Here is a 14,174-nt window from a genome sequence, read left to right as displayed (position 1 = left end):
CTAATTACAGGTATTCAGTTCTTGCTCAGTTTTACTGGCACAGACTGAGAGCAGCCACATGGGTAAAGGCAGAAGCTGCTGTGGGCTAGTTTATTAGAACTACCAGATCCTCACAGGTTCAATGTCAGCATAACTTGAATATTGACACTTGCTGTGAATAAAGTATCATTTATCCCTTTTTGGAAGCTTTTCTGTGAATAGAACTTGTGCCTTCAGCTAATACTGCAGTAAAAACAATCAGCAATACATTTTTTTCTATGGACTAACTGGGACCCTACATAGGACTTGAAATATAATACTAAAAATCAAGTTCCCAGACTAATAAACATTAAAGAATTGAGAACCTCCTATTGCCCTCTAGACACTCTTTCAAATAATGTCTTCATAGTAAGTGCTGTTCCTGCAATTTTAAATATGCATCTCAGACTTCTCATTCCTACTTCCATCTTTGACTGGCTGAAGGCACTGTCAGTAGGACACAGAGATTTTCATCCTCAACCAAAGCTACTGTTTCAAATGTCATCCAGGCTGGTGGTGACTGAAAGTTGATGGCTATTCACAGCTGCTTAGTGTGACCTTATTCCCATTTTTTAAGGAACGAATGTCAAGAAATGTAGTGGTGTTAAAAACATTGCTATAGCTGATGTGACAGTCCAGCAAATAAGTCAATGGGATAGTAACTTCAGAAATGAGGCACAGTGCCTGGGCTGGAGGGGAAAACCTTCTAGTGTTGTGACCCATCTTATGCTTATCCCAGGGCATCCAATGGTATTTCTCCTCCCAGCCTGTCAATGCTGAACTATTCACAAGAACTGCAGTAATCAAATAAATCATGTCACTTGGTTTATTATTCACAACTTATGATGATGTGGCCAGAAATATGCAGCCATTCCTTCTCAACAGAGGAGCATAATAACCCAGGAAATACTGCAATCAGGGACTCATGCAGGTGAACTAAAGCTAACAGATCCATTGGCTGTGGACTTATTAAATATATGCATTTATTTCATTATAAATTGCTCTCCAAACATACACACTAAGCTGGCAGTGCCCGGAGGAATTATAATAAATGAACTCATCATTTCCCATGATGGATCAGGTGGATCTCTCACTTCTGGAGGCCTCCACTACTCTTACAAAGTAACGTAGCCTTACCTTTGTGTACTGAAGTGCCAGACCCAATAAAGCATTTGGAGCCTAACAAGTGGAGGCTGTGATGATGACATTTGATTATCAGCCCTCAAAGAGGAATCCCAAGCAGGGACCCAGATACCTGCACAGTGCATGGGGAGTACTGCTTCTGAAGGGCATGGAAACCTCGCACTGAGAAGGAAGTTACCTAAATTCACTCTCCTCTCTGGAGCTCAGGTTGCTAACACAGCCAGTGAAAGCTCCCAGTCCAGACAGCACAGACCACAATACCTTTTCTCAGTGCCCCCACAGCAGGCTACAGGGTCCTGTAGTCCTCTCCCCTTTTCTAGGCAAGTGAGAATCACATTTTGTTGCTGCAGCAGAGTTTCCGGTGGATGGGAAGAGGCAGGGAGGCCCTGTGTTGGATGGCTCCCACACAGGGAGTGAATAACATGGGACTTGGCAGGGAGGCTACTGGCAACGTGGCTCTCCAGGTAGGAAAAGTTAAAAATGAACTCCTATTTACCAGGGAAGCACTCTAGCTATTAGGGCAATTTTACATCTGTGGCAGCAACTTTCTAAAATACAAAAGCAAAACAACTAAAACTAGCAATGCAAATCCCAGATATATACAGTGGTCTTTTGTGAGGTGTTTAATCTGACATTAGTTACAAGTGCTCCCAGCAGGTCTGTGGGATAGGACTCTCTAAAGCACTAAGGTGCAGCCAATTTACAGGCTGTTTAATGAAAATTAATGGTTACTCTAGCCAGGATGTGCTGGTGTAGCAGAGGAACATCCAAAGGCAGTGTGCTTACAGGGACATCATATGCTCACTAGGATGGCCGCAAGTTATTTTTGGTCTCCGTAGTGTAAGAGAGCTCATTCTAAAAGGATAAAAACCTTCATAGCATTGCTTCCGTGCTACTCTTCTCTCTACACATCGTTCCAGCTGGAGAGAGACACAGAATGTGTGTGTGGGAAGAACAAATCAAGTCAGACAAGTTATATTTATGTTACTAATTGCCCAGTCATTTGAACAGGCCTGAGCAATGCTGCTGGACCATAAAAACAAGAAATGAAGCTTACAAAAGCACAAGTGTTCCAGGTGTGCTTTGGCAAGCATATTGCAGTCAGGGATTGCAGGCACAAAATTACAAAGACTTTGTGGCCTTCAGATCCTGCAAATACATGTGAAAACAAGCAGGTATCTTTGACCAAAAAAAACCCCCCAAAAACTAACCTCACACTACATCAGACAGCTTAGCTCTGATTTTAGAGTTCAAGAATGTTTCTTTTCTCTTTATGGATAACATTCTTGTTCCATTGAAGTTAACAAACACCTTTTCATTTTGATAAGGCCACAATTTCATTTGAGGTGTTTTGTTTTCTTCTAATTTGTATATGTGTGTGGAGGTTTATTCTAAGTTCAAAGCCATTCCTGTGGGTAACTTGGAACCGTCCCAGTTTCCCGGCAGTCTGAGCGCCACACTGGCTCGAGGACTATTCACAGAGTGACAAGGAATGTCTCCCACACGACAGATAATTGTTAATTGATTTTGGATGTTTCTTGACACTTATTCACTTTGAGGCTACTCTCTGCCCTTCAGTACATACATTTTGCACACAGAGGCATGGTCTGTGATTGTTGTAAAATTATAAACTCTAAGGGGCATTGTCTGAACATAAGTGAAGATTCATAAAACTGCAGGGTAATTATTGAACGGAAGGTACTCTCTGTCTTGTTTGATTTTTAAAGTTTGATATTATTGCAAGTGCTGTTCTCAGCTCACTTTCAGAAATATCTCTATAATCCAGAAAATAACTATTATTGCAGTTTCCACCCTCTTTAATGAGTGGTTTAAAATATTTGACTTAACAGAACTGCATAGGGCAACCTCTTTACATCCATTATACAACCAGCTGACCATAACAGCTTTATTAGCAAAAGTAAACTGCAGTTCTGTCTGGCAAAACATGGCTCAGAGATGCTACAGGAGACTTCCACATAGGGCTGCAGTGTTGATAAGTTCATGTTCAGAAGCCAGACCAACATCAATATGGCACTGGAAATAAGCACTTGCCATCCTGTTGCTGGTGATCTCATCTGCAAACACAGGCTCATCTGTCACCTGTATGTCAGTAACTCCAAACAATGATCCCAGATGGCCCCAAATATCAGCTTTAGCCAAATTGGACCACATACTAAGCTTACACAAATCTTGCAAGCCCTTGATCCCTCTTCCTGCAGCTTCCCAGCTCCCTGTCCTCACCTTGCCAGAACTGGTGAGACCACCACCTCCCAGGTATACCTCACCCTGGTAGTCTCTTAACTTCCCCCTTATAACAGAAACGGGGAAATTCACAGCTCAGATCCTACATTTATGTTCTTTTAGGAGCTGTTATAATGTCTTCTGGTTGTCATAGAGTAAAGCAAACTAAAAATAGTTATGAACAAACACTAAAACAACACACAGACTCATTGCATGTCTAGATTTCCCCTCAAGTTAATCATTCTCTCAATCTCTTATGTTCAAATATCCTTCACAGTCTTTCTATAATCAGATTTTCTCCTAAAATACCTTCTGACAAGTAACTCCCAATACTTCTTAAATGTTGATTCCCATAACTCTTTTTCCAGTGATACTGTCTTTTATGGCCTAATAATTAAATCTGTGAATAAGATCCTTGAATTTCAACATCTGTCAACATTTATGTCTCCCAGTAAAATCATGAGGTTTTTTTGAGTTATATCAAACTTTCATTGATGTGATCCATGGGCTAGGGATGACCATCTTTACTTTCACATACGTGTTCTTTCCATGTTCATCTAGTACAGCTAAAATGAGATCTTTCATTCACACATTTGTGTGCATGCAAACTTTTGCTTTTGTTTCAGTGAACTGCCTTATCTCAAACTATGACTGGTTTTCCATCTTATTTTCTCTCCCCTGTCCAGCTGGGGAGTGATAAAGCAGCATGGTGGGCATCTGGCATCCAACTAAGGTCAGCCCAGAATACATGCTTTCACAATTCAAATAATTTCAAGCATTTGCACATTTGCAAGGTTAAGAATCATTACCACAGATAACTCATCTTCTTGCTATTAGGAGAGCCAGTGACACCCAGAGCATATTGGAAAGTGATGAACTTTAAATGACAATTACCATACAGGAGAAGTATGCAAGCAACCAAGCAATTACCATAAATGCTGTAATGTCTAAGGACACAAACCCTTGAACAGCCATGCAGCGATGCTCAGGTGAACTGGGCAAACCCCTAAGAGCAGACTAGAAGTCTCAGTCAGAAATTTGAAGTTTAATGCATACAGCCTCCAAAAAATGATACTTACAGCGTGACATTGTTCCTTGTCCTGCTTTAAAATGCTCCTCATAAAAAGACTACTATGCCTTGATGAAGGCAGAGTGATGTGAACAGAGCTGTCCAAGCTGTCTGTGCAATTCTAGTCTGATCTAGTATGCGAAAATCCCTAACTGTCCCTGAGCAGAATCTCATTGATCAACTTCCATGAAGGATGAAACTAAATTAGATGGCTCATGCTCACGTTTGTCATAATCTGAACTTGAACACGAGACTCCAACAATTACACATCTCTACAACTTCGCACGATGAGTTAGATCTATTATTCCAAGAAAAGCAGGAATATGATGAATTGAATTAGGAATTAACACAGATTATGAAAAACTCATTTGTAAAGATTAAAAAAAGTAACAAAATCATGTAAGAAAAATCATTCTGAACTATGATTTTGAGCTAATATTAAAGCACCAAACATTAGTTCCTTCGTAGCCCCTACAGACTTGATTTCCAGGGACACAAAACTCAAGACACCCTGAGGTTTTCCTTAAGTACCAAACACAGACAGTCTTGCATATACAGAATAAAACAAAACCACCCCTCCTCCTGCCAAAATCCAGAAAAATGCTCTGAAGATTTTTGTTATTAGGGGAAAAAGGATCAGTATATTTATGCTTCATGTAAAATGCAACTAGGAATGTAAATGACTGAACAGGGATATAAGTCTATAAAACACCAATTTCTGAGGAAAATTATGCTTTATGTAATGGTTCCATTTCCATAAAATTGTAAAAACTGTCACAAAAACAAATGGACTTCTGAAATTGATGCTTGCTTATTGTCATGTGACAGATGGCTCTGGCTGCCTGGCAGAGAGCAAACAGCTACCTTGCTGGCTCTCACCGGCCTCAGAGAGAATCATTTTAGTCTGTTTTTCATTTAACGAGTCCAGTTGCATTTATGTATCTTTACAGCAGCAAGTCAGTCATCCGTGTGTAATTACACAGAGGAGGTCAAAAGGAAGTAATAGTGATGAGCCCAACAGATGACACAGCTTGGCAATCTCAACAGTATTGCACTATGTAAAATTACAGTGCTCTGAAACACCAAATGAGTCCAGCAATACTTCTGTGCCCACAGAAACAATGAATTAGGACTCTATAACAAAAACAACAGTGATAGTCATTGGGAATTACACTGGCCTCAAATTTTGAATTGAATAAACAGGTTGCAGGTTTTAGAAGTGCCAGTTTCAGTATACAACCCAAAGCCAAGCAGCTGTCTGTGTGAAAAGATCCTATTTCTCATTGCTGACTATGGCAGTATGGCTTTTTAGACAGTTCCTGTACCTATTCATAACCATGCTGGGCTCCCAGTACCTAAATAAGCACAGTAATAATGGCTGCAGGGGTATCTCAGAAAGCAAACATGTTCCGAACAAATGGGTAAGTAGCTTCCTGCAGGAACTTGAGCCTGCAATATGCCACCAACTGGAATAAAGACATCTCATTCTTGGCCCTCTCCAAAATCAAGAACAGGTCCCATTTTTTTATTTTCCCATCCCCACCAGTGTCATTAAAGAGCAGCTTTTGCACACTGGCTGAAAAATGCCAGTTGTGAAAACAACCATCAACCAAAATGCCAGTCCAAATGTGCACTTGACACAGACCCACATATACTTACAGACATACACTACTTATTACAAATAAACATAATAATATTTAACATGAATGAATGGTTCTGTAGGCCAAGTTGTGACTAAGCATTCACAGCTACTTCAGAGGTCATCCTCCCTCACTGCTCCTCACACTGCTGATAACCACAAGACGTCAATACATTTGGGTTTTGTCAACACTTGCCTGTTCATTATGTTGTGTTTGGACTCCATACACTTTGTTTATGAGCCCTGCTGTTTTAGTGACATCAAGAAACAACTGATTTGATGAGTTCACATCAATTTTCTTCTCTGCCTCAACTCACTCTTGGCTGACTGTCAGTTTCATCAAGGACTGGCAGGAAAAGTTTCCTGGGAGAGCTTTCTTAAGCTTTTCTCAATTTGTTGAGATTTAGTTCCTGTGCATAAGAGAAATTCTTGAAGATATCTCTAACATAATGCCATCCTATTGTCCTTTATAATTATATTTCAAAATACAGATGAATATTAACACAGTGGAGTTTCTTTGCTCCAACTGCAAAAACAAATGGGCTTTAAGACAAGGTTAAATGATTTCCAGCAGAAACTTGCAAAGAGAAGATAAATCACCCTTTTCTGTCAACACAGTGCTGTGCAGTCACCTTCATCTTTTCTTATCAACTGCCATTTCCACACATGCATGAAGTGCTCTTATTATTTAGAATAACAATTTTTAACCTGGCAGTCTACTATTAACAACAGAAGAAAAAGATACAAAGGCCATGAGTCCAAGAACTATAACTAGTGGCATGAATGGCAACATAATTCTTTACTGTTAATTATAGAAGTCAGGGAAGACCAACACTCATTTTATTTAAGGATAAAACTCAAGTAGCTGGTAACTCATCCCTGGCAGTACAAGAAGAAGGGTGATGCATGACAATTCTGCGTAATACTTGACAGAAGATGGAATGAGGGGAATAAGACTGGCTGTCTGTGCAGGCTGTGGCTATGGCAAGGATAATTTTGTCCTAATGCAAATGCCCAGTTGTGATTGCCAACGTGGAGAAAGGCAAGGAGGAATATACCACAGTGTTAAGAAATGAGTGTAGAAGTTATAAAATATCTGTTTAAATTGTTCATCCTCTCCACATAGAAAGCTCTGTCTGGCACTGTTATCAGAGATACTCCAGCTTATCTCCTCCATTGTGTAGTTAAATTTAAGCTAAATTAAAATAATGCAATTAAGTAAAGAGTCAAGCAATCACAAGCACTTCAGCTAAAGCAGTTGAAGAGATTACCAACTACTTAGATAGAATATGAGATATATGTATATATGCACTCACTGCATGGCAGTTAAGTGGGCTGGCTTGAACCACCTCTATTAGTGATTTACAGTGATCTATTTTAGTCTGTGCTGTAAAAGATGGGGGGAGCCCATACAGGTAGGTGGCTGTGTTAGCAAAAGTAGCAGTGGCATTAATGTCCAACTGAGAAAGCAACAGCTTCTTCAACTCCTTTGCCCTGATGGCATCATGATGGATTATTTTTCAATCCATCCTTATTTTTATAAAATATATTTTAATTGAGGTTAGTTATGTCATTATTTACATTGTACAAAGGGGTTTTGTTTGGTTTAGTTGCTACAGTAAAATTTTTTTTTAAAAAATCCCTGTCCTGTTCCAGCTGTCTGCTCCATTTTTGTTAGTGGTTCCTGTCCCCAAAGCAGGGAGGGGAGAATAAGATCCCTGTTTTAAACTCACTTGCTCTGGTTCCCAATTTAGCTAGAACAGTCAATGAAGGTGTGACTGCACAAATGCTGGCCTGAGACAGGTTTCCAGGTCAGTGGAACAGGGACAGCAGAGACCCAGGACAGTGAAGCAGGGGCAGTGGTGGACCATGCAGGACAAACTCCACTGCTACCATAATCTCAGAACCTTAAGCATGAGCTCACAGACTTTGTCATTAAAAGGTCAAGATAAAGAGGTAGAAAGAGGAAAAGAAAACTTTCAGCAAAGTACACAGTAAAGGCAGAGTCAGTCCTGTAAACACAAAGTCTGCTGAATTTCCAAAGAAATCCCTTATCCTATAGGAAGTAATTTAATTTGAATTGGAAAACATTCTCTGGAAGACAAACTGACCATTTCTCTTTGTAACTCTAATACAGCAGAGATTGACCTTTGCATTCTCATTTTGATGCTTATCTTGAGCAAAAAGCTTAGAAGTCCATGTCTACTGAGAAAAAATTAGGGAAGTGCCTTTTCTCTAAAGGTGCAGAGCAAGTCCTAGGGAAATAAATTAATAAATATGAGGCCAGCAGCTGTGGCTGAATGTTAACCAGCTCTGTGATGCTGTGTTTATTTTGCCATGAAATGCTTGCTGAGACAAGTTAAACTTCAATCTTGAAATACATGATTAAGTCTTTCAGATAGAAAACTTCTGTTATCTCAAAATATCTTCTATTTCAGTATAAGCAGAAGAACAAACAGTTTCTTATTTTAAACATTTTTGCTTTTATCTCATGGGTGAACATCATGTTCAAGGAATGGATAGCACTGACCAAAGGCAACCATATTGAATGCAAAGGTTCTGACAAACTTTCCTCATGCAGACTGGGCTGTGAACCTCACACCTGACTTACAGTGTTGTCACTTCTGCAGACTTGGCTTCAGCTGAAAAGACAGTCCCTATGAAACTGTGTAAAAAACAGCTACCTGCAGTCCAGCTTTCAGCTATGACCTAATCAGGCAGAGAACTGATTTTTCCCTCTCATTTTCACTTTGACTATGGAAAAAAAATCACAAAGCACTATTATCACAGGAAGGTATTCCATAATAAATATGCACAGGTTACAAATAAAGCATTTCTAACTTAATAAAGCAATTTGTTTTCTTTTAGAGGTTTCAAGTGAAAATTCCTCAAACATTTTAGCTGATGTGCAGCTAATTACACCAGTGTTTTGCATTTACCCTTGCACAATTGCCACTAACAAGGTGTGCCTTAAAATTAGATGTTGCAGCCCTTACACTTAACCTGACTAGGTCAATAATTTAAATATTAACAGTTACAGAAATGCAGGCAGAGAAATTCTTGTTAAGCAAGAAGTCATTACATACTCTTACACTGTATTCTTTTAAAAACACGATGGTTACAGATGCAGAATGAGCACCTGGATGCCTGCTACAAGATCCTACCTTTTGTTCCTATGCCCACCAATCCTACAACTTTGTCCTCCAGGACAAGGTAACTGAGTCACAGTACAAACTTAATCATATCACAACACAAAGCTGATGTGATGATCTCATTACTGTTCCAGGAAAAGGAATAAACTCAATTCCTGTTGACACCCAAAATCCAGCTTTCAGCAAAGACCCACAAAGGCCCTGACCACATAACAGAGAGAACAAGTAACATGAGTGGTACTCTATTAAGGAAACTATTATAGTAAGCGAGATAGTGACGAGACTTTTAAAGAAAGTCTCAGTGCTTTGTCAGAGGATTTTTGAATTTTAAAGGAGATTTTGAAGGATAGTTGATTCAAACAAGTCCATGATCCTTTTTTGGTTTGTCTAAGGTACCTGGAGATTACCTTTATGTCAGGATAAAAATAATTTTGTACATTAAAGAATAGATTTATTGCACTTTTTTAAGTACTCAAGCCAATCTAAAGTAGTTAACAGGTTCATTTTGAAGCTCTGTTACCTTTTTTTTTAATACTATATTTGGATGACTGCCAAGCATGTAGACATGTAGAAACAAAATCTAAAATTACTAAATCTGACTTTAAAAAAATATCTGTTTGATCAAAGTCCCTAGCTCATCTGTGTTGCTTTTTTTGGTTTGGGGTGTTCTGGGGTTTTTCTTGGTTAAACTAACTAGCAGGAAGTCTTATCTTCTGAGACTTGTACTTAAAACTGATTGCTTATAAAGATTTGAAGAATGATTTGGATTATCACCCAGGGGATACCACCGGGGAACTGGGTGGATCAAGGGATTGCTAATGAGATATTGAGTCTTTCACATCTAAACTGCTGATTTAAATTCAGCCCAACACAAAGTTCCCCCAACTGGTGGACATCTGATGATCTGTAAAAAATGAGGTGATGTTCTCACTCTGTTCTTAGAAAATACATGTTGAACTGCCAGGGAAATCATCACTCTTTGCAGTGAAACCAAGAAGCCAATTGACAATGAAACACTTTAAAATAATTTTTCTCCCTCAATACAGTAATGTAAGACAAGGCTTTGGCTTTCTGGATCAGGTTTACTTTCCCCAACCTGCTCAAAATAATTTCAGCCTCTAAGACTACTATAGTAAAATCAAATAAAACATTTTAGTAAGGTAAAAATTATTATTTAAGTTCCAAAGTAGCTATATTGGGCTTTAATGACTTCTAATTTACAGAAAGGGCAGTAGTAGATGTTAATGAGTGACTCAGATGACTTTCTATTATGCTTTCCTGTGGGAGCAGTCATTATCACATGTCAGTTGCTCAGAACACAGCACTCTCTAGTCCTCCCTCTCATTTAATAAAAGCCAATTAATCATTTCCAATCATTTACGTACTCAGTGAATTTAGAATCTGGTTTCATTCACTTATAAATTACAGTAAATCTATCATTTTAATTAACTAACTAGCCATTGCTGTTCTACAGATATTTTGTTTGTGTGAACATACTTTAGCCTATGAACTATGCAATACTTATTAGTGTGATTCTTCGTTTACTAATTGGATTTGTGACAGATCAGCTGTATGACATATTACCTTTTTTCTGTGCTGACTGCTGGGTCAGATTGAGTCTCCACCTCCCTGGCCTCAAGTTCTTTGCTCTTGGTACATGACAGGACTATCAATCTCAAATGGCTACCATGCAAACCAAGCCCACAGTCTGCACAGGCAGATGGACTGATCTTACCTGTGTATGAATCAGTGGGTTGGGCACACATTCATTGATACAACATGACCAGAACCTGTTTCATTCATACAGCCTTCTTCCCTCGTTCCTTCCTTCCCAGAAGTGCTCTTTCTCCCCCAGAATCCAAGCTCCTTCTCCCACAAGAACTTCCCTCACCACCCACATGCAACAAGGGGAACCCACCAGTTATCAGAGCAAAACCTGGCCAAGTGCTGGCAGTAGTACATGGAATGGGGAAGACTAGATAAGTTCTTTGTTGTGTTTTCCCTCTTTAAAGTTCATGCTTCCCCAGGGGAAGCAGCTTCTTCCTGTGCTAGGTCCCGGGACAAATCTAAAGAAATTGTCCCTCACACCAGGAAGAAGGGATGTTTTCCTTCTAAATAATGGCAGTTCCTGACTATCCAAAGATGTTTCCCTCCACAGAACCAACCAAAAGCTCCAGTAGGTTCTAAGGTGCTGCTTACAGCAGGTATGCTTACAGCTGGCCAAAGCTACCAAACACAAGAAAAGTTCCTTAGCAGGGTTAGAGACAGACATCTTGAGAGAAGACAACACTTCCTCTCCTGCTAATCTTTTCCTACCTTCTTCCCCTTGTGCACTGCCTTATGTATCCTGATCATTCCATACCCATTTTTCCCAGACATCCTTCCACAGACACCCATGAGCTGGTGCTGGAAATTTGTCCTAGGGGACAAAATCAGCAAACTTAGTTCATGACAGGGACTGGTTCCTTCACATCCTTAGAGGAGGTTGCTGCTGCACTCATCGTTTACATGTAGAGACAACGATATAAGAGGGTAGCAACCACCAACATCAGTACTCTTGAGTCCCTGAGAAAGCCTTGGATATGGTCCTCTGGAATACAGTTGGTAAGAGGGAAGAGACCACCTTAGAAGATGCTGGAAAAAAAATCATATAAATACTTGGCTACCACTTTTCAATAAAATCAAAGCCTTGGGTCTGATTTCTGTCATCTGAGGAAGGAAAGATTCCCTGCCTTCCATTTGGGTCTTCACCCAGATGTTGAAACAATGCCAGCACTTGGTATTATCTTCCCTGCCTAAACCTCCTCTTACAGCTCCAGCTGTTTCCAGTCTCCATTTGTGGTCAATACCACAAGGCTTGGCAAGAGCTAAAATGAACTGGATCCAGAGAGAAAAGGCGTACATAGAGAGCCCCTTCTCCTTGCATTGCCTGTGGCACTGTTAGAGGGATTAAAATCTCTGCCAGGAGGCTGCTAACAAGCTTCCTGGTACCCTTTTACTTTTTTAAGGAGCGGATGTACGCACATGCTCCAATCTCTTCCCAAATAAGTTGATATGTGATCAATGTGCCTTAGCCCAGTGATCTTCCTGAACCCAGACCTTACACTTTCCTATCACTCAAGGATGGATAAGACAAGTGCCTTTAGGCTCCTGGACTACAATTTTAGGCACTGGATTACAGCTTGCCAGAGCCCTCCACCAACTGGCCCTCTTCCTGCTGCTGCAGCAGCACAAACTTCCAACAAGCCTATACAAAGCCTGTCTCATCTGACTGGCTATTGTAATTAATGACTGAAGGCTGACCATAGCCAAAATTAGAAGCTTGTGCTCATTACACCAGGTAGCAGTCCACAAAAGGGCCTGACCAGCCACAGAGAAGCTCCTTACTCATTTCTAGATTCATGGACATTTTTCTTGAATCAATCTTCAGCAAGCCTCAAGGCCTGTATAAGAGTTAGGAGGATTTTTCTCTAGATACATTATTCAGTATTTATCATTACCAAATGTTACTGCAATTCTGTCACCCATTCATCAATATTTTGATTTGTCTGCAACTCTTCAAGATCAGTCTCAGTTTTGAATAATTCTGTATCATCAAAAAAATCTTTGGCATATCATTCCCCATCTCTTTTTCCAGGTAATTTATGAATGCATTGCAGAACAAAGATCCTGGTGGGCTTATGAAAATAACCTAAGTTTATGGCGGAATACTGGCAATTTATTATTTTCTGCCATTTAAGTTACTATTAATCTGTGAGAAGAACTTCTCAGTGTCATGGCTTCTCACAGCTTCTTTTGAAAGTTCTACTGAGAAGCCTTAAGAAATGCATTTTCAAACTCTTAATCCACTATATCAAACATGTTACAATTCTTCACACACTATTGACTCATTTGAAGGAACTGAATATGACATCCCTCCACAGACATCATATTGACTCTTATGTAATCAACTGTATTTATCTTTCTGTTTACCCATCCATTCCCTATTATCATGCCTAATAATTCAGCCTTACAGAAGTTGGAGTTAATTGCCAAAATGATCCCTGGAGCCTTTTAAAAAATGTTAGTCTATATAATGGTTTACCCAATAGGCTGCATATCAGAACTACAGGCTCAGCAATTTCTTGGACAATTACCATTAGGACCAGCTGACCTGTTATTACTCAATTAATTAAATTATTCTAAAATATCTTTTTGTAACACCTTAATTTTTTTTCAGACAATTCTATATACTGAAAAACAAGATTGAGATGATTAAATTGTGTGATAGGAAAAAATTAGAAGTCTAAAAAGTGATCTTTGTGGTGTGAGTCCAAGACTTTCCGTCTTCTTCAGAAGAATGCTTCTTGTGTCAGTCTAGAAAGTGAATTCTTATGCAAAGTTACAGTAATTTCTCAAAATCTTTGTAAACAGTGATTACTACCTCCATTGCAGATGATGTATGTTCATTTGGTGAACATTTGAGCTATGAGAACTACCCCTAAACATGAAGAGTGGCATCTTTGTCTCTTATGAGACAAGTTTTTGAGAAGTACACACCTCAGAGTATAACCTGGATGACTGACTTTGCTAAATAATACATACTAATCAACTTGGTAGAACAACACAGACAATAATCTAAATTACCACCATACATTTCCAACAAGCTATTTTTAGCACCTCAATATCTACGGACATGAACATTCTAAGACAAATAGAAGATTGCAGACACTAGGAAGTCCTCTGATAGATACCCCATATGAAGGAAGGCTATTTCATCAGCTTGAAACTATTTCTTATAATTTCCCTTGAAACATTTCCTGGATAAAACTCTTGGAGATGAGACCCCTTCTAATTGTGTCAATCCTTTTCACATTTCCATCCAAAAATTTCATACACCAGAGGGACTCTCCTCAAAACGGACACTCAGAGT

At 39.4% G+C, this 14,174-nt stretch overlaps 1 protein-coding gene across 9 annotated transcripts in view; it reads right to left on the bottom strand.

The window, feature by feature from the left end:
* The window catches only part of ULK4 (unc-51 like kinase 4), a 233,721-nt gene that overhangs the window by 31,590 nt on the left and 187,957 nt on the right, over positions 1 to 14,174 (bottom strand). The gene's annotated exons all lie outside the window — the stretch shown is intronic.

Source organism: Lonchura striata, chromosome 2 (assembly GCF_050655825.1).
Source record: "Lonchura striata isolate lonStrDom1 chromosome 2, ASM5065582v1, whole genome shotgun sequence".
NCBI classification, from domain to species: Eukaryota; Metazoa; Chordata; class Aves; order Passeriformes; family Estrildidae; genus Lonchura; species Lonchura striata.
This window is presented reverse-complemented; position numbering and strand designations above follow the sequence as displayed.